Source organism: Zingiber officinale, chromosome 8A (assembly GCF_018446385.1).
Source record: "Zingiber officinale cultivar Zhangliang chromosome 8A, Zo_v1.1, whole genome shotgun sequence".
In the NCBI taxonomy this organism is placed as follows: Eukaryota; Viridiplantae; Streptophyta; class Magnoliopsida; order Zingiberales; family Zingiberaceae; genus Zingiber; species Zingiber officinale.
This window is the reverse complement of record NC_056000.1, coordinates 120,753,587-120,779,604: the sequence shown is the minus strand read 5'-3', so window position 1 is coordinate 120,779,604 and position 26,018 is coordinate 120,753,587. Positions and strand designations below refer to the sequence as shown.

The following is a 26,018-nucleotide window of genomic DNA, read 5'->3' as shown; positions in this document are numbered from 1 at the left end:
CCAGCCAGTGTTCGCGTGGGGGTCAATGGATCGTTCCACGGACCGTTCCAAAGCTCCAATTTTGCCTCCTCAGCCTAGCTATGAATATCTAGAAGGTAGTGGGACATGAAATCTCACTCTCACAGAGTTAACAGAGGCAACTACGATAGTTTAGTAAAATTTTTATTCAGCCCAGTTTTTCCGCATTAGAAATTTAGCTGCAGTTAGCAAAGAAACTGTAGCGGTCCGCCTTGCAGCCTAGCAGTAGAAGGTGGGTCGTTACAGAGTGGTATCAGAGCCGTGTTCCATACTTCCTACACACACATCAGCATTGTACCTGCAGCTTCCAAGTAAGAATACCTCTACTCTCTATATGTTCCTTGCTTTCTTATTTCAGTTCATGTTTATATATATCTGAAGCATGCTTGTATATGATAGTTTTTAGACATGATATCAGTAGTTGTGAAACTATGAATGCTGTAGTTATGTATGTTCTCTATGTCATTAGAAATGGCACGAGGACACCCAGCTAAGCGGGCACCAGCTACTGAGCCCCAGCAGGAGGCAGGCAGTTCAGTGCCCCCTCCAGATCTTACAGCGTTGGTGGCTCAGTTACAGCAGCAGCTAGCTGAACAGCAACAGGAAATAGCCACCTTAAAGGCTAACCAGCAGCATACTCCTACCGTTACCCCGGAACCGAACTTAGCAACCCCAGCATTTATAGAGGTTCCACCAGTTCAGCCAACAGCACCAATACCAGCACCAGTAGTCCCAGCAGCTGAGCTAAGGAAAGAAGCTTACCTAATCCAGTGGCAGAGAGTTAAGCCCGAGAATTTCTCAGGCACTAGCGAACCATGGGATGCTCAAGCATGGTTCAAAACACTGGAGAGGATAATGGAGCTTCTAGACTGGCCGGAACAGGAGAAGGTTAAATGTGCTTCCTTCTGCCTGACAGGGGACGCTAGCATATGGTGGGAGAGAGTTAGAGCGAAGCGCCCAGTGAATCAGATGTCATGGGCTGACTTCGAGAAAGAGTTCTTCGAGGAATTCTTTCACATGCGAGTTACAGACCGCCGCTATGACGAGTTCATTGAATTTCGCCAGGGCAACCTCACAGTGGAGGAAGCCGTGAAGAAATTCAACAGGTTGGCTCGTTTATGCCCAGAGCTAGTCAGCACAGAGAAGGAGCGAATCTGGTTGATGCTCAAGATGCTGAGGCCAGAGATAGCAGTGAACGTGGCTGGTGGCGTACATAAGCCACAAACCACAGAGGAGTTAGTGAGCAGCGCCTTGACCACAGAACATTATCAGAACAGCATAAAGCAGCAGAAGCAGGTCTCCTCAGAGTCCAAAGGCCAAGGAAGCTCTCACACTCAAAAACAGCAAGGCCACAGCTCTAACTGGAAGGGGAACTCCAACAGCAAGCGCAAATCAGGGAGTGACTCAAAAGGAGGACCATCTAGCAAGCGACCCAGTTATCCAAAGTGTGCTACTTGTGGGAAATTCCACCCTGGGGTTTGCCGCAAGGGCACACGAGGATGCTTTGAATGTGGACAAGAAGGGCACATGGCCAAGCAGTGCCCGAACAAGACTGGTCTTCCTCAGCCACAGCAGATTCAGCATGCAGGCCAGCCAGCGCAGTTATATCAGATGCCGTCTGCTCTAGAAGGTCCCCTTATCAGCCAGGGCAGATTAGAAGCCCCTCCAGCTATGGCGAATGCGAGGATCTACTCACTCACCAGAGAGGACGTAGCCAATGCCTCGACGGTCGTCACAGGTCAGATTAGCATTTTTCAGTATAGTGCTACTGCTCTATTTGATACTGGGGCAACCCATTCATACGTAGCTAGGGTGTTCTCCGAAAAATTAGAAATACCATCAGAAGTACTCAGTGGTCAGTTTTTGACGACACTACCTTCGGGAGAAGTTATGGCATCCACGCACTGGCTTAGAGCAGTGCCAGTCATTATAGCAGACAGGGAACTCTTCTGTGATCTGATCCTGCTAGAAATGACTGACTACGACGTCATCCTGGGAATGGACTTTCTGATCAGATACGGTGCTTCCATAGAATGCCGTAAACAGAAAGTCGTATTCCAACCCGAAGCAGAAGCACAGTTTGAATACATCGGCGAACCAAAGAGAAAAGCCAGAAGATTTCTCTCAGCGATGAAGGCCCAGAAGTTGATGGATTCAGGATGTACGGGGTACCTAGCACATGTAGTCAGTACTAGTCAGGGCAAGGACCAACAGCTAGCAGAGGTCCGAGTCGTATGTGACTACCCAGCAGTCTTCCCTGAGGAATTACCAGGCTTAGCACCAGACAGGGAGATTGAATTTGAGATAGAGCTCTTCCCCGGTACTAATCCCATTTCCAAAGCGCCTTATCGCATGGCTCCAGCAGAACTGAAGGAACTTCAGGAGCAATTACAAGAGCTGCTCGACAAGGGTTTCATACGCCCGAGTCACTCACCATGGGGAGCGCCTGTATTGTTCGTGAAGAAGAAGGATGGAAGCATGCGACTGTGTATAGACTACAGATCACTGAACCAAGTCACGATCAAGAACAAGTATCCTCTTCCCAGAATCGATGACCTGTTCGACCAGCTGAAGGGAGCAGCAGTGTTCTCTAAGATAGATCTCAGATCAGGTTATCATCAGGTGAAGGTTAAAGAAGGGGATATACCCAAGACAGCATTCAGGACCAGATACAGACACTACGAGTTCGTAGTCATGCCCTTTGGTGTGACCAATGCTCCAGCTACATTCATGGACCTCATGAACAGAGTATTCAGGGAATACTTGGACAAGTTTGTCATCGTGTTCATAGATGACATCCTTATCTATTCAAGTACTCAGGAGGACCATGCAGAGCATCTGAAGACAGTTTTGCAGATCCTTCAGCAGAACCAGTTGTACGCCAAATTCACGAAATGTGAATTTTGGCTAGACCGGGTAGCCTTTCTCGGTCACATCATCTCCAAGGATGGTGTTATGGTAGATCCCAGCAAGATAGAAGCAGTAAGTAACTGGAAGAGACCTAAGAACGCCAGCGAAATCAGGAGCTTTCTGGGATTAGCAGGATATTACAGGAAGTTTGTAGAGGACTTCTCTAGGATAGCCTCCCCACTGACAGCTCTTACCAGGAAGAACAGGAAATTTCAGTGGACAGAGAACTGTGAGAACAGCTTCAGCGAGCTAAAAAGGAGGTTGACCAGTGCTCCCGTTTTGGCTCTACCAGACGACACCAGCAGCTTTGACATCTACAGTGATGCCTCTAAGTTGGGACTAGGAGCAGTACTGATGCAAAATGGCAAGGTGATCGCCTATGCCTCCAGACAACTCAAGGATTATGAGAAGAACTACCCTACTCATGACCTCGAACTTGCAGCAGTAGTGTTCGCTCTCAAGATTTGGAGACATTACTTATATGGAGCTCAGTGCAGAGTATATACAGATCATCAGAGTCTGAAGTACTTCTTCACTCAGAAGGATCTGAATATGCGACAGCGCAGGTGGCTAGAGCTGGTCAAAGATTACGACATAGACATCCTCTACCACCCAGGGAAAGCCAACAAGGTAGCAGATGCACTCAGCAGAAAATCCAGCGCTACCTTGTTATCTCTTACAGCTATGTCACCGCCCCTACAGAAGGAGATCGTAGAGTTCGGTCTCGAGCTTATTGTTGGACAGCTCTCTACTATGACCTTAGGGTCTACCTTGCTTAGTGACATTCAGTCAGCTCAGGGACAGGACCCTGAAATTCAGAAAATCAAGCAAGGACTAGCAGAATCAGAAAGTAGAGAGTTCAGGGTGTCCGATAGCGGGGTGCTGTATTTTGGAGACAGACCCTGTGTTCCAAATCAGGAGGAGCTACGGAGACAGATTTTAGATGAGGCTCACAAGACTCCCTATGCGATGCATCCAGGTTCCACCAAAATGTACCAAGACGTGAAGAAACATTTTTGGTGGCCTGGGATGAAGCGAGACATCGCCAGATATGTTAGCGTCTGCCTCACCTGTCAGAGGGTCAAGGCGGAACATCAGCGACCAGGAGGAGTCTTGCAGCCTATACAGATTCCAGAATGGAAGTGGGAGGATATCTCTATGGATTTTATAGTGGGACTGCCCAGAACCACGAATGGTTTCGATGCCATCTGGGTAATAGTCGACAGGTTGACCAAATCAGCCCACTTTTTAGCTATCAAGATATCCTACTCCATGGAGAAGCTAGCTCAGTTGTATCTCCAGGAGATCGTCAGACTACATGGAGTCCCACGAACCATCATTTCGAGACAAGAGATTCACATCACACTTACGGGGTGTGTACAATCAAGATTGGTACAAAGCTAAAGTTCACCTGACAGATTCCATCCTCGAGACGGAGCGAGTAAATCAGGTACTCGAAGATATGCTCCGAGCTTGTGCCCTAGACTTTAAGGGAAGTTGGTGCAAATATCTGAGCTTAGCAGAGTTTGCATACAACAACAGCTATCAGGCCACTATCGGCATGGCACCTTACGAAGCTCTCTATGGGCGGAGGTGTAGATCTCCAATCTGCTGGTATGAGAGTGGTGAACAGAAGGAACTAGAGCTTCAGACAGATCTAGTAGCAGATACCACAGCAGCTATACAGCAGATCCGCCAGAGGATAGAGACAGCTCAGAGCCGCCAGAAGAGCTATGCTGATACGCGGCGCAGACCCCTAGAGTTTTCAGTTGGGGATTCAGTGTTCCTCAGAGTAGCTCCCATGAGGGGAGTAATGCGTTTTGGGAAGAAGGGCAAGCTAAGTCCCAGATATGTGGGACCATACCGTATCAGTCGAAGAGTGGGCAAGGTAGCATATGAGCTAGAGCTACCCCAGGAGATGTCAGCTGTCCACAATGTATTTCATGTCTCTATGCTGAAGAAGCATACCCCAGATGCCACCCAGGTGATTGAGCCCCAGTCGGTACAGATCCGCGAAGACCTCAGCTATGATAGTCGGCCTATTCAGATAATAGACCGAGCAGTTAAGAAATTGCGGAACAAGGAAGTACCATTAGTCAAAGTTATTTGGCACAATCACACAGCAGAAGAGGCAACTTGGGAGACAGAAGCCAGAGAAGTACCAGAATTGTTCTAAGTTCGAGGACGAACTTTTTATAAGGTATGGGGGATTGTAACGCCCGAAAATTCTCAAACTTGCATTAGAATTATTCTACGATTTTTCTGGAATTTTTAGATATTTTTCCGGAATTTTCCGAGTAGCGGAAGCAGCAAAAATAAATATAAGCGTAAAACGGCCTAGGCGGGAATCAAACCGAGACCTATGGTTTAGTGGACAAGGCCAATAACCAGTTGACCCAGCAGGGCTGTGCTGAAAGAAAGGAGAACCAAATATATTTATATTAGAGTTGGGTTCATTAAACCACTTAATATAAATATAAACTTGAGTAGGGTTTGGGTTTAGTAATCGGTTCGGCACCTCCTCACCTCACGCAACTTTTCCCTCTCCAAACCCTCAACGCCGACACCTTCTTCCTCCCCTTTCTCTCTCGGCACACCAAGCCCCAAGGGCTCAAGGGAGCACCTTCCGACGACGACTCCAACACGGAGAAGGTTCTTCTCCGCGAGAGGAACACAAAGACGTGAGCGGTTCGTCAAGAAGGTCATCTCCACCGGAGTTCTAGCGAATAGAATCGTAAGAAATTACGAATAGGAGGTAAGAAACCCCTCACCTGCAGTATAATAGCTCCGTTTGGACTTTCTATGCATTAGATTAGTAATATGCAGATTTTGTTGACATGTAGGGTGTTTTAACCCTCCTCTCAGATTTAGGGATTTAGTTAGCACCTTTAGATGGGCCGAACACGTTTATTCTCCTTCAGTTGGAGGTCATAGACGCTGTTGGGTGCCTAGAGGTGATTTCCCTAAGGGAAAGGAGGGTTTAGGCACACCAAGTGTTCGATAAAATGACTAGACCAGATAAAATGCAACTTAGGCATTTTAAACAGCGTAGATAAATGCATTAGAAGCATTTAGATCAGTAAATCAGTTTATTCTAGCTTATACGGGACTAGATGTCCAAATGGGTGGGCTCCCACAGTCGCCTCTAGGTTCAGACAACCTAGTTCTAGGTTCAGATAACCTAGATTCAACTAACTAGCATATCAGTATTTTACTGGCACTGTACTGGATTAGATATCCATTGGGTTGGACTCCCACAGTCGTCCCTAGGTTCAGATAACCTAGTAAACCCTGCTAAATTCGGAACTTGCAACCCCGGGTCTAGTAGGGATGCGCGCACAGCAAGTACAGTTGCCAGGGCCCTACAGCAGCATGTTTAGTATTTTCACTTACTATGTATTAGTTTTCAAGACTCAAAAAAATCAGTTATACCAGTTGAGTTTGATTGCAGCTTCAGTAGAGTTTAGCTTAGCTCAGCCTTATGCTTCAGTGTAATTTTCCATGTTAACTCTATGTTTCAGCTTATGCTATGCCATGTTTGTATGATACTATGCCATGCCATGCTTGCATATTCAGTATGTTTTCCAAAAGCATGTTTTAAAAGCATATTTGCATCGTATGCATGATTTAGTGAGGTAGATGGTTTCTTACTAAGCTTTTTAGCTTACAGATACTATTTTCCTTATACTGCAGATACAGGTAAAAGGAAAATGGACTAGCAGAGGAGGCTGGAGGACAATGCGAAGATGGTGTGTGTGTGTGGAACTGGAATCAAAGGTCCTTAGGGGACTTAGCAGGATGAACATTAGACTCTTTAGCATGTTTACCTTAGCACTTTACAGTTTATGGTTTAATACTTTCATTTTTATGCACCTTTAGTTTTGGAACGTACTAAACTATGAAAGAATGAGTTAGATTGTTAGTAGTCATTATGGGAATGTTTGTTAATGCATGTTAGAAGTAGCTTCAATTGATTTAGAACTGCTGTGTGAGGTTTTGGCATGCCAAAGTGCTGAGATCAGGTGTCGGGTGAACAAGCCTGATCGGTCTCCGGACCGATCAGTCATCAATCTGACCGGTCCCGAGACCGGTCAGTATCGATACAGTAGCATACTGAGTATTCGCAGTATGCTACTGAGTTCTCACTGATCGGTCGGTGGACCGATCAGTAACAACACAGATGCTACTGGGTGACCGATCCATCACGGGACAGTAGCGAACCCAGGATTCTGCAGGTTCCTGGATCGGTCTGCCGACCGATCCAGCCTATACTGGATCGGTCCCCAGACCGATCCAGCCAGTGTTCGCGTGGGGGTCAATGGATCGTTCCACGGACCGTTCCAAAGCTCCAATTTTGCCTCCTCAGCCTAGCTATGAATATCTAGAAGGTAGTGGGACATGAAATCTCACTCTCACAGAGTTAACAGAGGCAACTACGATAGTTTAGTAAAATTTTTATTCAGCCCAGTTTTTCCGCATTAGAAATTTAGCTGCAGTTAGCAAAGAAACTGTAGCGGTCCGCCTTGCAGCCTAGCAGTAGAAGGTGGGTCGTTACAGAGTGGTATCAGAGCTGTGTTCCATACTTCCTACACACACATCAGCATTGTACCTGCAGCTTCCAAGTAAGAATACCTCTACTCTCTATATGTTCCTTGCTTTCTTATTTCAGTTCATGTTTATATATATCTGAAGCATGCTTGTATATGATAGTTTTTAGACATGATATCAGTAGTTGTGAAACTATGAATGCTGTAGTTATGTATGTTCTCTATGTCATTAGAAATGGCACGAGGACACCCAGCTAAGCGGGCACCAGCTATTGAGCCCCAGCAGGAGGCAGGCAGTTCAGTGCCCCCTCCAGATCTTACAGCGTTGGTGGCTCAGTTACAGCAGCAGCTAGCTGAACAGCAACAGGAAATAGCCACCTTAAAGGCTAACCAGCAGCATACTCCTACCGTTACCCGGAACCGAACTTAGCAACCCCAGTATTTATAGAGGTTCCACCAGTCCAGCCTGCAGCGCCAGCAGTCCCAGTAGCTGAGGCAAAGAGGAAGCTTACCTAATCCGGTGGCAGAGAGTTAAGCCGAGAATTCTCGGGCACTAGCGAACCATGGGATGCTCAAGCATGGTTCAAAACTTGGAGAGGATAATGGAGCTTCTAGACTGGCCAGAGAGAAATATGCTTCCTTCTGCCTGACAGGGGACGCTAGCATATGGTGGGAGAGAGTTAGGCGGCGCCCGGTGAATCGATGTCATGGGTGACTTGAGAAAGAGTTCTTGAGAATTCTTTCACATGCGATTCTGAGACCGCTATGGCGAGTTCATTGAATTCGCGAGGCAACCTCACAATGGAGGAAGCCGTGAAGAAATTCAGCAGTTAACTCGTTTATGCCCGAGCTAGTCGGCACAGAGAAGGAGCGAATCGGTTGATGCTCAAGATGCCGAGGCCGAGATAGCGATGAACGTGGCTGGTGGCGTACATAAGCCACAAACCACGGAGGAGTTAGTGAGCGCCTTGACCACGAGAACATTATCGAGCATAAAGCGTGAGCGGGTCTCCTCGAGTCCAAAGGCCAAGGCTCTCACACTCAAAAGCAGCCAGGCCACTCTAGCGGAAGGAACTCCAAGCGCAAATCGGGGAGTGACTCAAAGGAGGACCATCTAGCAAGCGACCCAGTTATCCAAAGTGTGCTACTTGTGGGAAATTCCACCCTGGGGTTTGTCGCAAGGGCACACGAGGATGCTTTGAATGTGGACAAGAAGGGCACATGGCCAAGCAGTGCCCGAACAAGACCGGTCTTCCTCAGCCACAGCAGATTCAGTATGCAGGCCAGCCAGCTCAGTTATATCAGATGCCGTCTGCTCTAGAAGGTCCCCTTATCAGCCAGGGCAGATTAGAAGCCCCTCCAGCTATGGCGAATGCGAGGATCTACTCACTCACCAGAGAGGACGTAGCCAATGCCTCGACGGTCGTCACAGGTTAGATTAGCATTTTTCAGTATAGTGCTACTGCTCTATTTGATACTGGGGCAACCCATTCATACGTAGCTAGGGTGTTCTCCGAAAAATTAGAAATACCATCAGAAGTACTCAGTGGTCAGTTTTTGACGACACTACCTTCGGGAGAAGTTATGGCATCCACGCACTGGTTTAGAGCAGTGCCAGTCATTATAGCAGACAGGGAACTCTTCTGTGATCTGATCCTGCTAGAAATGACTGACTACGACGTCATCCTAGGAATGGACTTTCTGATCAGATACGGTGCTTCCATAGAATGCCGTAAACAGAAAGTCGTATTCCAACCCGAAGCAAAAGCACAGTTTGAATACATCGGCGAACCAAAGAGAAAAGCTAGAAGATTTCTCTCAGCGATGAAGGCCCAGAAGTTGATGGATTCAGGATGTACGGGGTACCTAGCACATGTAGTCAGTACTAGTCAGGGCAAGGACCAACAGCTAGCAGAGGTCCGAGTCGTATGTGACTACCCAGCAGTCTTCCCTGAGGAATTACCAGGCTTAGCACCAGACAGGGAGATTGAATTTGAGATAGAGCTCTTCCCCGGTACTAATCCCATTTCCAAAGCGCCTTATCGCATGGCTCCAGCAGAACTGAAGGAACTTCAGGAGCAATTACAAGAGCTGCTCGACAAGGGTTTCATACGCCCGAGTCACTCACCATGGGGAGCGCCTGTATTGTTCGTGAAGAAGAAGGATGGAAGCATGCGTGTATGGATACAGATCCCTGAATCAGTCACGATCAAGAATAGGTATCCTCTTCCAGAATCGATGACCAGTTAAAGGGAGCAGCGGTGTTCTCTAAGATAGATCTCAGATCGGGTTATCATCGGTGAAAGTCAAGGAAGGGATGTACCTAAGACGGCATTCAGGACCAGATACGGACACTACGAGTTCGTAGTCATGCCCTTTGGTGTGACCAATGCTCCGGCTACATTCATGGACCTCATGAGCAGTATTCAGGGAATACTTGGACAAGTTTGTCATCGTGTTCATAGATAACATCCTTATCTATTCAAGTACTCGGGAGGACCATGCAGAGCATCCGAAGACAGTTTTGCAGATCCTTCAACCAGTTGTACGCCAAATTCACGAAATGTGAATTTTGGCTAGACCGATAGCCTTTCTCGGTCACATCATCTCCAGGATGGTGTTATGGTAGATCCACAAGATAGAAGCGGTAAATAGCTGGAAGAGACCTAAAGCATGGTGAAATCGGAGCTTTACGGGATTAGCGAGGATATTACAGGAAGTTTGTAGAGGACTTCTCTAGGATAGCCTCCCCAGCAGCTCTTACCGGGAAGAACAGGAAATTTCGGTGGACGGAGCTGAGAAGCTTGTGAGCTAAAAGGAGGTTGACGGTGCTCCGTTTTGGCTCTACAGACGACACCAGCTTTGACATCTACAGTGATGCCTCTAAGTTGGGACTAGGAGCAGTACTGATGCAAAATGGCAAGGTGATCGCCTATGCCTCCAGACAACTCAAGGATTATGAGAAGAACTACCCTACTCATGACCTCGAACTTGCAGCAGTAGTGTTCGCTCTCAAGATTTGGAGACATTACTTATATGGAGCTCAGTGCAGAGTATATACAGATCATCAGAGTCTGAAGTACTTCTTCACTCAGAAGGATCTGAATATGCGACAGCGCAGGTGGCTAGAGCTGGTCAAAGATTACGACATAGACATCCTCTACCACCCAGGGAAAGCCAACAAGGTAGCAGATGCACTCAGCAGAAAATCCAGCGCTACCTTGTTATCTCTTACAGCTATGTCACCGCCCCTACAGAAGGAGATCGTAGAGTTCGGTCTCGAGCTTATTGTTGGACAGCTCTCTACTATGACCTTAGGGTCTACCTTGCTTAGTGACATTCAGTCAGCTCAGGGACAGGACCCTGAAATTCAGAAAATCAAGCAAGGACTAGCAGAATCAGAAAGTAGAGAGTTCAGGGTGTCCGATAGCGGGGTGCTGTATTTTGGAGACAGACTCTGTGTTCCAAGTCAGGAGGAGCTACGGAGACAGATTTTAGATGAGGCTCACAAGACTCCCTATGCGATGCATCCAGGTTCCACCAAAATGTACCAAGACGTGAAGAAACATTTTTGGTGGCCTGGGATGAAGCGAGACATCGCCAGATATGTTAGCGTCTGCCTCACCTGTCAGAGGGTCAAGGCGGAACATCAGCGACCAGGAGGAGTCTTGCAGCCTATACAGATTCCAGAATGGAAGTGGGAGGATATCTCTATGGATTTTATAGTGGGACTGCCCAGAACCACGAATGGTTTCGATGCCATCTGGGTAATAGTCGACAGGTTGACCAAATCAGCCCACTTTTTAGCTATCAAGATATCCTACTCCATGGAGAAGCTAGCTCAGTTGTATCTCCAGGAGATCGTCAGACTACATGGAGTCCCACGAACCATCATTTCAGACAGAGACAGCAGATTCACATCACACTTCTGGGAGTGTGTACAGTCAGCATTGGGTACAAAGCTAAAGTTCAGCACAGCATTCCATCCTCAGACAGATGGACAGACGGAGCGAGTAAATCAGGTACTCGAAGATATGCTCCGAGCTTGTGCCCTAGACTTTAAGGGAAGTTGGTGTAAATATCTGAGCTTAGCAGAGTTTGCATACAACAACAGCTATCAGGCCACTATCGGCATGGCACCTTACGAAGCTCTCTATGGGCGGAGGTGTAGATCTCCAATCTGCTGGTATGAGAGTGGTGAACAGAAGGAACTAGAGCTTCAGACAGATCTAGTAGCAGATACCACAGCAGCTATACAGCAGATCCGCCAGAGGATAGAGACAGCTCAGAGCCGCCAGAAGAGCTATGCTGATACGCGGTGCAGACCCCTAGAGTTTTCAGTTGGGGATTCAGTGTTCCTCAGAGTAGCTCCCATGAGGGGAGTAATGCGTTTTGGGAAGAAGGGCAAGCTAAGTCCCAGATATGTGGGACCATACCGTATCAGTCGAAGAGTGGGCAAGGTAGCATATGAGCTAGAGCTACCCCAGGAGATGTCAGCTGTCCACAATGTATTTCATGTCTCTATGCTGAAGAAGCATACCCCAGATGCCACCCAGGTGATTGAGCCCCAGTCGGTACAGATCCGCGAAGACCTCAGCTATGATAGTCGGCCTATTCAGATAATAGACCGAGCAGTTAAGAAATTGCGGAACAAGGAAGTACCATTAGTCAAAGTTATTTGGTACAATCACACAGCAGAAGAGGCAACTTGGGAGACAGAAGCCAGCATGAGACAGAAGTACCCAAAATTGTTCTAAGTTCGAGGATGAACTTTTTATAAGGTATGGGGGATTGTAACGCTCGAAAATTCTCAAACTTGCATTAGAATTATTCTACGATTTTTCTGGAATTTTTAGATATTTTTCCGGAATTTTCCGAGTAGCGGAAGTAGCAAAAATAAATATAAGCATAAAACGGCCTAGGCGGGAATCGAACCGAGACCTATGGTTTAGTGGACAAGGCCAATAACCAGTTGACCCAGCAGGGCTGTGCTGAAAGAAAGGAGAACCAAATATATTTATATTAGAGTTGGGTTCATTAAACCACTTAATATAAATATAAACTTGAGTAGGGTTTGGGTTTAGTAATCGGTTCGGCACCTCCTCACCTCACGCAACTTTTCCCTCTCCAAACCCTCAACGCCGACACCTTCTTCCTCCCCTTTCTCTCTCGGCACACCAAGCCCCAAGGGCTCAAGGGAGCACCTTCCGGCGACGACTCCAACACGGAGAAGGTTCTTCTCCGCGAGAGGAACGCAAAGACGTGAGCGGTTCGTCAAGAAGGTCATCTCCACCGGAGTTCTAGCGAATAGAATCGTAAGAAATTACGAATAGGAGGTAAGAAACCCCTCACCTGCAGTATAATAGCTCCGTTTGGACTTTCTATGCATTAGATTAGTAATATGCAGATTTTGTTGACATGTAGGGTGTTTTAACCCTCCTCTCAGATTTAGGGATTTAGTTAGCACCTTTAGATGGGCCGAACACGTTTATTCTCCTTCAGTTGGAGGTCATAGACGCTGTTGGGTGCCTAGAGGTGATTTCCCTAAGGGAAAGGAGGGTTTAGGCACACCAAGTGTTCGATAAAATGACTAGACCAGATAAAATGCAACTTAGGCATTTTAAACAGCGTAGATAAATGCATTAGAAGCATTTAGATCAGTAAATCAGTTTATTCTAGCTTATACGGGACTAGATGTCCAAATGGGTGGGCTCCCACAGTCGCCTCTAGGTTCAGACAACCTAGTTCTAGGTTCAGATAACCTAGATTCAGCTAACTAGCATATCAGTATTTTACTTTCAGCAGCGGCACTGTACTGGATTAGATATCCATTGGGTTGGACTCCCACAGTCGTCCCTAGGTTCAGATAACCTAGTAAACCCTGCTAAATTCGGAACTTGCAACCCCGGGTCTAGTTGGGATGCGCGCACAGCAAGTACAGTTGCCAGGGCCCTACAGCAGCATGTTTAGTATTTTCACTTACTATGTATTAGTTTTCAAGACTCAAAAAAATCAGTTATACCAGTTGAGTTTGATTGCAGCTTCAGTAGAGTTTAGCTTAGCTCAGCATTATGCTTCAGTGTAATTTTCCATGTTAACTCTATGTTTCAGCTTATGCTATGCCATGTTTGTATGATACTATGCCATGCCATGCTTGCATATTCAGTATGTTTTCCAAAAGCATGTTTTAAAAGCATATTTGCATCGTATGCATGATTTAGTGAGGTAGATGGTTTCTTACTAAGCTTTTTAGCTTACAGATACTATTTTCCTTATACTGCAGATACAGGTAAAAGGAAAATGGACTAGCAGAGGAGGCTGGAGGACAATGCGAAGATGGTGTGTGTGTGTGGAACTGGAATCAAAGGTCCTTAGGGGACTTAGCAGGATGAACATTAGACTCTTTAGCATGTTTACCTTAGCACTTTACAGTTTATGGTTTAATACTTTCATTTTTATGCACCTTTAGTTTTGGAACGTACTAAACTATGAAAGAATGAGTTAGATTGTTAGTAGTCATTATGGGAATGTTTGTTAATGCATGTTAGAAGTAGCTTCAATTGATTTAGAACTGCTGTGTGAGGTTTTGGCACGCCAAAGTGCTGAAATCAGAACTTCCGGGTGAAATCAGACTCTGATCGGTCTCCAGACCGATCAGGGTCTGAGCTGTGCCACTGGATCGGTCAGCCGACCGATCCAGTGAGATACAGGTCAGCCGACCGATCCAGCGCGATACAGTAGCGATCCCAGGTATTCCAGGTGCCTGGATCGGTCAGCCGACCGATCCAGACATACCTGGATCGGTCTGCCGACCGATCCATCACGGGACAGTAGCGAACCCAGGATTCTGCAGGTTCCTGGATCGGTCTGCCGACCGATCCAGCCTATACTGGATCGGTCCCCAGACCGATCCAGCCAGTGTTCGCGTGGGGGTCAATGGATCGTTCCACGGACCGTTCCAAAGCTCCAATTTTGCCTCCTCAGCCTAGCTATGAATATCTAGAAGGTAGTGGGACATGAAATCTCACTCTCACAGAGTTAACAGAGGCAACTACGATAGTTTAGTAAAATTTTTATTCAGCCCAGTTTTTCCGCATTAGAAATTTAGCTGCAGTTAGCAAAGAAACTGTAGCGGTCCGCCTTGCAGCCTAGCAGTAGAAGGTGGGTCGTTACATAGCCTACTTCTCTTGAGGTATGTATCGATCGATATCGGTCAACCTCCTTTGAGGTATATATCGGTCGATATTGGTTTACTCCCCTTAAGATATATCTTGGTCGATATTGGTTTACTCTAATTAAGGTATATATCGGTCGATATTAACCTGCCTTCCCCTAAGGTATGTCTTGGCCGATATTGGCCTACCCTAATTAAGGTATATATCGGTCGATATTGGCTTACTCCCCTTAAGGTATATCTTGGTCGATATAGGTTTACTCTAATTAAGGTATATATCGGTCGATATTAACCTGCCTTCCCCTAAGGTATGTCTTGGTCGATATTGGCCTATCCAAATTAAGGTATATATCGGTAGATATTAACCTGCTTTCCCCTAAGGTATGTCTCAGCTGATATTGGCTTACTTCTCTTGAGATATGTATCGATCGATGTCGGCCAACCTCCTTTGAGGTATATATCGGTCAATATTAGCTTATTCCCATTAAGGTATATCTTGGTCGATATTGACTTACTTCTTAATTCTGCTATCTCCTTTCCCTTTCTCACCAGGGACCCACTAAACCTAACCCATATCAGTTGTTTTTAATAAAAACAAGGTATCAGTGTGTCTATTTTCTGTGGGTTGTTTATTCGTTAATTGTATCTTTTTTTAGGTTCCCTTCCCCCAGAAGGCAGTGGTGACTGCACGGGAAGCTGCGGTGGTTTGTTTAGTTGACTTTTAATTTTTCGATTTTTGTTGTCTGGTTGTTTCGTCGGGGGGAGGGAGGGGTTTGATGGCGAAGGGTCGATTCGCGCGAGGGCCGTTGGCGGTTTAAATAGGGAGAGTGTGGTAGAAAGGATGAGTGTGATCATACCAGCACTAATGCACTGGATACCATCAGAACTCCGAAGTAAAGCGTGCTTGGGCGAGAGCAGTACTAATATGGGTGACCCCTTGGGAAGTCCTCGTGTTGCACCTATTTTGTTATTTTAGTATTATTATTATTATTGTTGTTTTTAATAAAAACGTGGTATCAGTGTGTCAATTTTCCGTGGGTTGTTTAATCGTTAATTGTCTATTTTTTTGGGTTCCCATCCCCTGGAAGGCGGTGGTGACCGCACGGGAAGCTGCGGTGGTTTGTTTAGTTGACTTTTAATTTTTTGATTTTTTTATCTGGTGGTTTTGTCGGGGGAGGGAGGAGTTTGACAGCGGAAGGTTGATTCACGCGAGGGCCGTTGGCGGTTTAAATAGGGAGAGTGTGGTGGAAAGGATGGGTGCGATCATACCAGCACAAATGCACCGGATCCCATCAGAAGTCTGAAGTTAAGTGTGCTTGGGTGAGAGCAGTACTAGGATGGATGACCCCCTGGGAAGTCCTCGGGTTGCACCTATTTTTGTTATTTTAGTATTATTATTGCTATTGTTGTTTTTAATAAAAACGTGGTATCCGCGTGTCTCTATTTTCCGTGGGTTGTTTATTCGTTAATTGTCTCTTGTTTGGGGTTCCCTTCGTCCGCGTCCGGGAAGGCGGCGGTGACCGCACGGGAAGCTGCGGTGGTTTGTTTAGTTGGCTTTTAATTTTTTCAATTTTTGTTGTCGGGTTGTTTCGTCGGGGGGAGGGAGGGGTTTGGCGGCGGAGGGTCGATTCGCGCGAGGGAGGGCCGTTGGCAGTTTAAATAGGGAGAGTGTGGTAGAGAGGATGGGTGCGATTATACCAGCACTAATGCATCGGATCCCATCAGAACTCCAAAGTCAAGCGTGCTTGGGCGAGAGCAGTACTAGGATTGGTGTCCCCCTGGGAAGTCCTCGTGTTGCACCTATTTTTGTTATTCTAGTATTATTATTGCTATTGTTGTTTTTAATAAAAGCGTGTTATCCGCGTGTCTCTATTTTCCGTGGGTTGTTTATTCGTTAATTGTCTCTTGTTTGGGGTTCCCTTCGTTCGCGTTCGCGTTCGGGAAGGCGGCGGTGACCTCACGGGAAGCTGCGATGGTTTGTTTAGTTGACTTTTAATTTTTTGATTTTTTTTATCTGGTGGTTTCGTCGGGGGAGAGAGGAGTTTGACGGCGGAAGGTTGATTCACGCGAGGGCCGTTGGCGGTTTAAATAGGGAGAGTGTGGTAGAAAGGATGGGTGAGATCATACCAGCACTAATGCATTGGATCCCATCAGAATTCCGAAGTTAAGTGTGCTTGGGCGAGAGCAATACTAGGATGGGTGACTCCTTGGGAAGTCCTCGTGTTGCGCCTATTTTTCCTATTTTAGTATTATTATTGTTATTGTTGTTTTTAATAAAAATGTGGTTTCAGTGTGTCTAGTTTCCGTAAGTTATTTATTTGTTAATTGTCTCATTTTTTGGGTTCCCTTCCCCCGGAAGGCGGTGGTGACCACACGACAAGCTGCGGTGGTTTGTTTAGTTGACTTTTAATTTTTCGATTTTTGTTGTTTGGTTGTTTCGTCGGGGGGAGGGAGGGGTTTGACGGCGGAGGGTCGATTCGCGCGAGGGTCGTTGGCGGTTTAAATTGGGAGAGTGTGGTAGAAAGGTTGGGTGCGATCATACCAGCACTAATGCACCGGATCCCATCAGAACTCCGAATTTAAGCTTGCTTGGGCGAGGGCAGTACTAGGATGGGTGACCCCGTGGTAAGTCCTCGTGTTGCACATATTTCTGTTATTTTAGTATTATTATTGTTATTGTTGTTTTAAAAAAAAACGTGGTATCAGTGTATCTATTTTTCGTGGGTTGTTTATTCGTTAATTATCTATTTTTTAGGCTCCTTTCACCCGGAAGGCGGTGGTGACCGCACGGGAAGAGCGGTGGTGACCGCACGGGAAGAGCGGTGGTTACCGCACGGGAAGCTGCGGTGGTTTGTTTAGTTGCATTTTAATTTTTCAATTTTTGTTGTCTGGTTGTTTCGTCGGGAGGAGGGAGGGGTTTGACGGCGGAGGGTCGATTCGCACGAGGGTCGTTGGCGGTTTAAATAGGGAGAGCGTGGTAGAAAGGACGAGTGCGATCATACTAGGACTAATGCACCGAATCCCATCAGAACTCCAAAGTTAATCTTGCTTGGGCGAGGGCAGTACTAGGATGGGTGACCCTTGGGAAGTCAACGTGTTGCACCTATTTTTGTTATTTTAGTATTATTATTGTTATAGTTGTTTTTAATGAAAACGTGGTATCAGTGTGTCTATTTTCTATGGGTTGTTTATTCGTTAATTGTCTCTTTTTTTGGGTTCCCTTCTCCCGGAAGGCGGTGGTGACTGCACAGGAAGCTGCCGTTGTTTGTTTAGTTGACTTTAAATTTTACAATTTTTGTTGTCTGGTTGTTTCGTCGAGGTGAGGGAGGGTGTTGACGGCGGAGGTGTGATTCACTCGCGGACCATTGGCAGTTTAAATAGGGAGAGTGTGGTAGAAAGGACGGGTGCGTTCATACCAGCACTAATGCACTGGATCCCACCAGAACTCCGAAGTTAAGCTTGCTTGGGGAAGGGCAGTACTAGGATGGGTGACCCCCTGGGAAGTCCTCGTGTTGCACCTATTTTTATTATTTTAGTATTATTATTGTTATTGTTGTTTCTAATAAAAATGTGGTATCAGTGTGTCTATTTTCCGTGGCTTGTTTATGTAATACCCACTAAGCTTGTAAGATAAATATATGAATGTGAGATTTAACCTTAGAAAATAATAGGAAATGAGTTGAACCAAAAAGGAAATAAAAAGAAATAAAAATAGGGAGAGGTCAAGGATTGAACCTTGAACCTCTTATATTATATTTCATAGAATTAATGGGTAATAACCAGTTGGGATAGGAATAATATGTTGATAGCAAAGGAGGGAAACTTATGATAAAGATGAGAGTAAAAGCTAGCCAAAAGGAAACAAGAAAAGAGCAAGAGAAAGGCAACTTGCCTTCCTCCCTTCCTCTCCCTCTTCCTCTTTGATTTTGCCGAAATGTTTAAAGAGGAATTAAGGGGATTCATTCCCCCTTATTTCACCATGAATGATGAGGATAAATAAATAAATAAAAATAAAAATAAAATAGAAAAAAAAAGGCTAAGGGAGAAGGAAAGCAAAAACTAAGTTTGCTACCTCTTCCCCCTTAACATAAAAGAGAATATGTAAAGGGAAAATTCTATTTTCTCTCATTTATCTCATTCTCTCCTCTCCCTCACCGACACCTCAGTTCCCCTCTCCTCCATTTTCGGCCCCAAGCCAAGGTTTTCTCCTAAGAAAACCTAAGATACAAGGAGGACTTAGCAAGGGAATCAAGGGAAAGGAACTAGAAGAAGAGGCTACTTCTTCTTCACCATACCTTAGATCCACAAGCGAAAAGGATGTAAGCTTTCCCCTCACCTGTGGTACAAGGCTTTTATGTGCTTTTCGTATTTTAAGAAGATTTTAAAACCTAGAAACAAGTTTGAGAAAATTCGGCCAAGAAGAGCTTTCAAAATCTAATGGTGTTTAAACTAGTCTTCACTACATGATGGATTTTTCTATGCTATGTAAAGGGGTTCTTCTTCATACTTTTATACCTATATGATGCTTGATCAGAGAAGTACTGAACCCTAGAATTTCAGCCAAAAATATTCTTAAGAGGCTAGGGAAAATCTATTGTTTTACCCAACTAGTACAAGGTTCTCCCTATGAAATATTAAGGATCATGTATTAGTTTTCCTTCCTTAGAAGATATTTGAAACTAAGAGAAAACCCACTCATATGATTCGGTCAAGAAAGGGTTTAGGGTTAGGAAGACCTTGAAATTTAAATAACCATGCTCATGTGATAGAATACAAAGATCTTAAAGGATTTGTATGCTTGAATATTGCTAGAATTTCATGAACTCCTTCTTAGGGTTTTTCGGCCATGATGAGATGGATGGCTTAGAAAAGCTTAAACAAAATTTTAATATGCTCAAGACCTCTGTGCTATTTAGATATGAAAGTTGGTTAATGCCCTCATGCTTAATTAGGGTGTAGAAAAATTAGTTGCATGACATATAACATGTATGACCACAAGGGGTCCTAGCTTATTCATGAACCAATTTGTATACATGTTTCTTAGTAACTTTTGCCATGAAACTTACTTAGGTTTTTCATGCTTTAGGCCACTTAAAAACCTAGCTAAGGAATGGTAGGTTTCTGTAAAGCCTGAAAAATTCCCAAATTTATTTTAGAAATATCCTACAATTTCTCTAGATTTTTAGGATATTTTTACATAATTTTTGGAGTACCGGAAGTAGCAAAAACAAATAAGTCGCAAAATAGCTTTGGCGGGAATCGAACCCGAGACCTATGGTGTAAGGGATAATGCTAGTAACCAGTTGAACCCAACAGGGCCGTGCTGAAAGAAGAGGGAATCAATTATATTTATAATTGATTTTTGGATGAATTAATTAGTAAATATAAATAAGGATTTAAGTGAGAAGTTTTAGATTATTTTCTCACTGTAGCTTTTCCTCACCCAAAACCTAAAACCGCCGCACCTCTCTTCTTCTCCTCTTCCTCACGCGCGGCACACCAAGCCAAGGGGCAAGGGAACATCTTCCAGCGACGACTCCAACACGAAAAAGGTTCTTCTCCGCGAGAGGAACGCGAGGACGTAAGCGGTTCATCGAACGGAGCAGTTTTCCGGAAAACCTAGCGGATAGAATCGTAAGAAAACCTTGCGATTGAGATAAGAAACCCCTCACCTGCAGTATAATTGCTCTCGCTTGTTAGTTTTGGCGTTGGTTCAGTAGTTCTACAGTTTTCAGTTTTAGGGTGTGCTTTTAGTGCACACCAAGCATTCGATAGAATGCCCAGTTCAGAAGGATGCACCAGTAGGCATCCTAACAGCATGTAAAATGTATTAGAAACATTTTATTCAGCTTATTATCAGTTATTATAGCTATATGGATCAGATATCCATTGGGCGGGCTCTCACAGTAGCCTCTAGGTTCAGATAACCTAGCTCTAGGTTCAGATAACCTAGAACAGTAAAGTAAAATAAAACAGTATTCAGTATTTTACTTTTATTCAGTTGGCACTGTACTTGGATCAGATATCCATGGGCTGGACTCCCACAGTCATCCCTAGGTTCAGATAACCTAGTAACCCTGCTGGATTCGAAACTTGCAATCCCGGGTCTCGTAGGGATGCGCGCACAGTAGGTACAGTTGCCAGGGCCCCAGCAGCATGTTTAGTATTTTCATCTATTATATGTATAGTTTTCAAATTTGAACCAGTGATGAGAACACTAATTTAGCTTTCAGTTCAGTTCAGGTTCACTTTACATGATTTGAGTTCATGTACAGATTTAGATATATGCATGACTAGTTCAGTTTCATGCTCAGCTTATAAGTATGCCATGTTCAGTTTAAAGCATGTTCAATCTATATGCTATGCCATGTTTCAGTTCCAGTTTATGCTTTTGTATGCCATGCCATGTTGCCATGCTCAGTTCAGTTTTCAAATAGCATGTTTTAAAAGTCATGAAATGCATCGTTGCATGTTTTTGTGAGGTAGATGGTTTCTTACTAAGCTTAAAGCTTACAGATACTATTTTCCTTATACTGCAGATACAGGAAAAAGGAAAATGGATTAGCTGTGGAGGCTGGAGGTCAATGCAGATGAGGATGTGTGTGGAAGGAACTGGAATAAAAGACCCTCTGGGGATTTAACATTTACCTTAGCACTTTTCAGTTATTTGGTTTAGTTTTATGTTTTAAGCAATTAGAACTTTTAGAAATTCATACCTTCATGCACTTTAAGTTGTTAAAATGCCGTGAACCAGTAAACCTTGCTTTAGCTTAAGTTTAGAATTGTTACTACATGTTGCTAGAATGTTTATTATGCATTAGATAGTGGTAGTGTGAGGTTTTGGCACGAATCAGTGCTGGAAATCAGGGATTCTGATTTCGTTTCAGATTATCAGAACCTGGATCGGTCAGCAGACCGATCCAGTGCCATTCCTTCTCCTGGATCGGTCAGCCGACCGATCCAGATGGATACAGTAGCCTACTGTATCTCCCTGGATCGGTCAGCCGACCGACCCAGCATCGAACAGAAGGCAACCCAGCGTTTCCAGGTGCCTGGGTCGGTCTACAGACCGATCCAGACACACCTGGATCGGTCTGTCGACCGATCCAGCCTCTGCTGGATCGATCCGCAGACCGATCCAGCGGGGTACAGAATCGCGGTAAGTTTGATCGATCCGTGGATCGATCAATAGCTAGCTGGGAAGTTAGATTTGAGTTCCTAGCTCAGATGGGAGGTCAAGTATCCTCCTTAGCACATGTACACCAACCGGAAAGGGCCCTGAATCCTTCCTTATAACAGCATGGGTGTATCAGTTGTCAGATCAACAGAGTCAGTTAGTGAAATTTTTATTTTACCCAGTTTTCCACACAGTACGGCACAGTAGCTTCAGTATTTAAGGTAGCGATCCGGCTCACAGCTTAGTACCCAGGAGTCGGGTTGTTACAGAGTGGTATCAGAGCAAGTTCCTTACTTCCTATACACACATCAACATTGTGCCTACAGCTTCCAAGTAAGAACATCTCTCACCCAGTTTTGTTTTCAACTTTCATATCAGTTATATGTGCTTCATGTTTGCTCTCATGTTGGTAGTTAATTAATTCATGTTTACAGTAATAGTATTTAACATGTTACCAGTAGTTAACTATAACATGATAGCCTAGTTATATATATATGTGTTCTCTGCTATTTAGAAAATGGTACGAGGGCGTCCGGCTAAGAAAGCATCTGGTGAGCTGACATGATGCGAGCGATTGATGCCTCCCGGACCTTCTGACACTAGTGGCTCGGCTACATGAGTTAGGCGAGCAGGAGATAGCCTCCTTAAAGGCTAACCAGCAGACTACTCACTCCAGTACTGAATCTCACGACTCCAGTAATCACAGAGGTTGTACTAGCTCTGATACCGGTCAGTAGCCCGATGGCGGTGGCTAAGAGAAGCTTACCTTATCCGATGGCGAGAATTAAGCGAGAACTTCTCGGGCACCGGTGAACCATGGAATGCTCAAGCATGGTTTAAAACACCTGGAAAGCACGATGGAGCTTCTAGGCCGGAGCACGAAAAGGTGAAGTGTGCCTCATACATTTAACGGAGGCCGCGCATGTGGTGGGGCGGATTAAATCGAAGTGGCGATCGTCGGATGACATGGGACAACTTGAGAAAGAATTCTTGAATTCTTTCACATGCAAGTCACGAACCGACACTATGGCGAGTTTACTGAGTTTCGTGGCAACCTATCGATTCGAGGCCGTGAAGAAATTCAACGGTTGGCCGTCATGTCCGAACTAGTCGGCTCGAGAGAAGGGCAGGTGCGATTGATCTTGAAGATGCTGGACCGAGATCGCAATGAATGTGGGCGGTGGCGTTCATAGGCCACAAACCACGGAGGAGCTAGTGAGTAGTGCTCGATCACCTATCAGCACAGATCACCCAGTGAAGCAGGTTTCCACAGAGCCCAAGGGACAAGCGGGCTCGGTACTCAGCAGAAACAACAGGGACATAGCTCCAACTGGAAGGGAAGGCAAGCAGTGACCCAAAAGGAGGACCGGTGGAAAACATTCCAGACATCCCAAGTGTGCTATTTGTGGAAACATCATCCGAGTTTGCCGCAAGTGCGAGGTTGTTTGAATGTGGACGGGAAGGGCACATGGCTAGCGATTGCCGAACAAGAATAGTCTTCCTCAACCTCAGCCGATACAGTATGGAGCTCAGCCGTAGCTACACCAGATGTATGCTGCCTTAGATGGTCCACGGATCGGTCAGGGCATTAGAAGCCCCATAGCTAACACGAATGCCGTGTTTTCTCACCGACGGAGAGGGCGTAGCAAATGCATGACAGTTGTCACGGTCGGATCAAGATTTCTGACATAATGCAATCTTATTCGATCTTTGGGCAACCCACTCTTATGTATCCGGGCGTTTACGAAATTAGCAACACCTCGAGTTACTCAATAGTCGGTTTCGACAACACTACCCTCGGGAGACATTATGACATCTACGGCTCGGGCGGTGCGGTCATTATAGCGCAGAGAACTTTTGGTGATCGATGGTGCTAGAAATGATGACTACGATGTCATCTTTGGAATGGATTTATCGAATGGCGCTTCTATAGAGTGCCGTAAACAAAAGGTCATATTCCAACCTGAAGAAGTACAGTTTGAGTTCATAGGAAAACCAAAGAGAAAAGCCAGGAAGTTTCTCTCAGCACTGAAAGCACAGCAGTTAATGGATTCAGGATGCATGGGATTTTTAGCAAATGTAGTCAACACCAGCCAGGACAAGAACCAACAGCTTTCAGAGGTTCGAGTCGTTTGTGACTACCCAGCAGTTTTCCCTGAAGAGCTACCGGGCTTAGCACCAGACAGGGAGATTGAATTTGAGATAGAGCTCATTCCCGGCACAAATCCAATTTCCAAGGCACCGTACCGCATGGCTCCAGCAGAACTGAAGGAACTTCAGGAGCAATTACAGGAGCTTCTTGACAAGGGTTTCATACGCCCTAGTCACTCACCATGGGGAGCACCTGTGTTGTTCGTGAAGAAGAAGGATGGAAGCATGCGCCTATGCATAGACTACCGTGCCTTGAACCAGGTCACAATTAAAAACAGGTACCCTCTCCCCAGGATAGATGACCTGTTTGACCAGCTAAAGGGAGCCACAGTGTTCTCTAAAATTGACCTCAGATCAGGATATCACCAGGTTAGAGTCAAGAAAGGTGATATACCTAAAACAGCTTTCAGGACTAGATACGGACATTATGAGTTCGTAGTCATGCCTTTCGGCGTGACAAATGCTCCAGCTACTTTCATGGACCTCATGAACAGAGTATTCAGAGAATACTTAGACAAGTTTGTCATCGTGTTCATCGATGACATTCTTATCTATTCAGGCACTCAGGAGGACCATGCAGAGCATCTGAAGACAGTTTTGCAGATCCTTCAGCAGAACCAGCTGTACGCCAAATTCACGAAATGTGAATTTTGGCTAGACCAGGTAGCCTTTCTCAGTCACATCATCTCCAAGGATGGTGTTATGGTAGATCCCAGCAAGATAGAAGCAGTAAGTAACTGGAAGAGACCCAGGAATGCTAGTGAAATCAGAAGCTTTCTGGGATTAGCTTCAGCGAACTAAAACGGAGATTGACCAGTGCTCCTATTTTAGCTATACCAGAAAACACAGACAGGAGGACTGCGAGAACAGCTTCAGCGAACTAAAACGGAGATTGACCAGTGCTCCTATTTTAGCTATACCAGAAAACACAGACAGCTTCGACATCTACAGTGACGCCTCTAAATTGGGATTAGGAGCAGTACTGATGCAGCAGGGCAAGGTGATCGCTTATGCCTCCAGACAACTCAAGGATTATGAGAGGAACTATCCTACTCACGACCTTGAGCTTGCAGCAGTGGTGTTCGCTCTCAAGATTTGGAGATATTATTGTACGGAGCTCAGTGCAGAGTATATACAGATCATCAAAGTCTGAAGTATTTCTTTACTCAGAAGGATCTGAATATGTGACAGCGCAGATGGTTAGAGTTGGTCAAGGATTATGACATAGATATCCTCTACCATCCAGGGAAAGCTAATAAGGTAGCAGATGCACGCACTCAGCAGGAAGTCCAGTGCTACCTTATTATCTTTAGCAGCTATGTCACCACCCCTAAGGAAGGAGATTACAGCCTTTAGTCTCGAGCTTATAGTCAGACAGCTTTCCACTATGTCCTTAGCATCTACCTTGCTTGATGATATCCAGACAGCTCAGGAGCAAGATCCTGAAATCCAGAAAATCAAGCAGGGGTTAGCAGAATCAGAAAATGGAGAGTTCAGAGTGTCCGCCAGTGGGGTAGTGTACTGTGGTGACAGACTTTGTGTTCCAGATCAGGAGGAACTACGAAAACATATTCTAGACGAGGCTCACAGGACTCCCTATGCGATGCATCCTGGTTCCACCAAAATGTATCAGGATCTAAAGAAACGATTTTGGTGGCCTGGGATGAAGCGAGATATCGCCAGATACGTCAGCATCTGTCTAACCTGTCAGAGGGTTAAGGCAGAACATCAGCGACCAGGAGGAGTTCTGCGGCCGATCCAGATTCCAGAATGGAAGTGGGAGGATATCTCTATGGACTTCATAGTGGGATTACCCAGAACCACGAATGGTTTTGATGCTATCTGGGTAATAGTCGACAGGTTGACTAAATCAGCCCACTTCTTAGCTATCAGAATATCCTATTCCATGGAGCAGCTAGCTCAATTGTATCTCAAGGAGATTGTCAGGCTGCATGGAGTCCCACGAACCATTATATCAGACAGAGACAGCAGATTTACATCACACTTCTGGAAGTGTGTACAGACAGCTATGGGCACCCAG

General features: G+C 45.4%; 5 non-coding genes and 2 pseudogenes across 5 annotated transcripts; all 7 read left to right on the top strand.

Moving 5' to 3' along the window:
• The first annotated feature begins 15,492 nt into the window (after positions 1–15,492).
• Positions 15,493–15,611, top strand: LOC122012930. The gene has a single exon (XR_006120370.1). It is a non-coding gene; the product is annotated as a 5S ribosomal RNA (ribosomal RNA).
• Positions 15,612–15,904: 293 nt separating this feature from the next.
• Positions 15,905–16,023, top strand: LOC122012918. The gene has a single exon (XR_006120359.1). It is a non-coding gene; the product is annotated as a 5S ribosomal RNA (ribosomal RNA).
• Positions 16,024–16,333: 310 nt separating this feature from the next.
• On the top strand, positions 16,334–16,452 carry LOC122012926. Its single transcript, XR_006120366.1, has one exon. It is a non-coding gene; the product is annotated as a 5S ribosomal RNA (ribosomal RNA).
• A 310-nt stretch (positions 16,453–16,762) lies between these two features.
• LOC122012943 lies at positions 16,763–16,881 on the top strand (annotated as a pseudogene).
• A 296-nt stretch (positions 16,882–17,177) lies between these two features.
• On the top strand, positions 17,178–17,296 carry LOC122012922. Its single transcript, XR_006120362.1, has one exon. It is a non-coding gene; the product is annotated as a 5S ribosomal RNA (ribosomal RNA).
• A 341-nt stretch (positions 17,297–17,637) lies between these two features.
• On the top strand, positions 17,638–17,755 carry LOC122012979 (annotated as a pseudogene).
• Positions 17,756–18,051: 296 nt separating this feature from the next.
• LOC122012933 lies at positions 18,052–18,170 on the top strand. The gene has a single exon (XR_006120373.1). It is a non-coding gene; the product is annotated as a 5S ribosomal RNA (ribosomal RNA).
• The last annotated feature ends 7,848 nt before the right edge of the window (positions 18,171–26,018 follow it).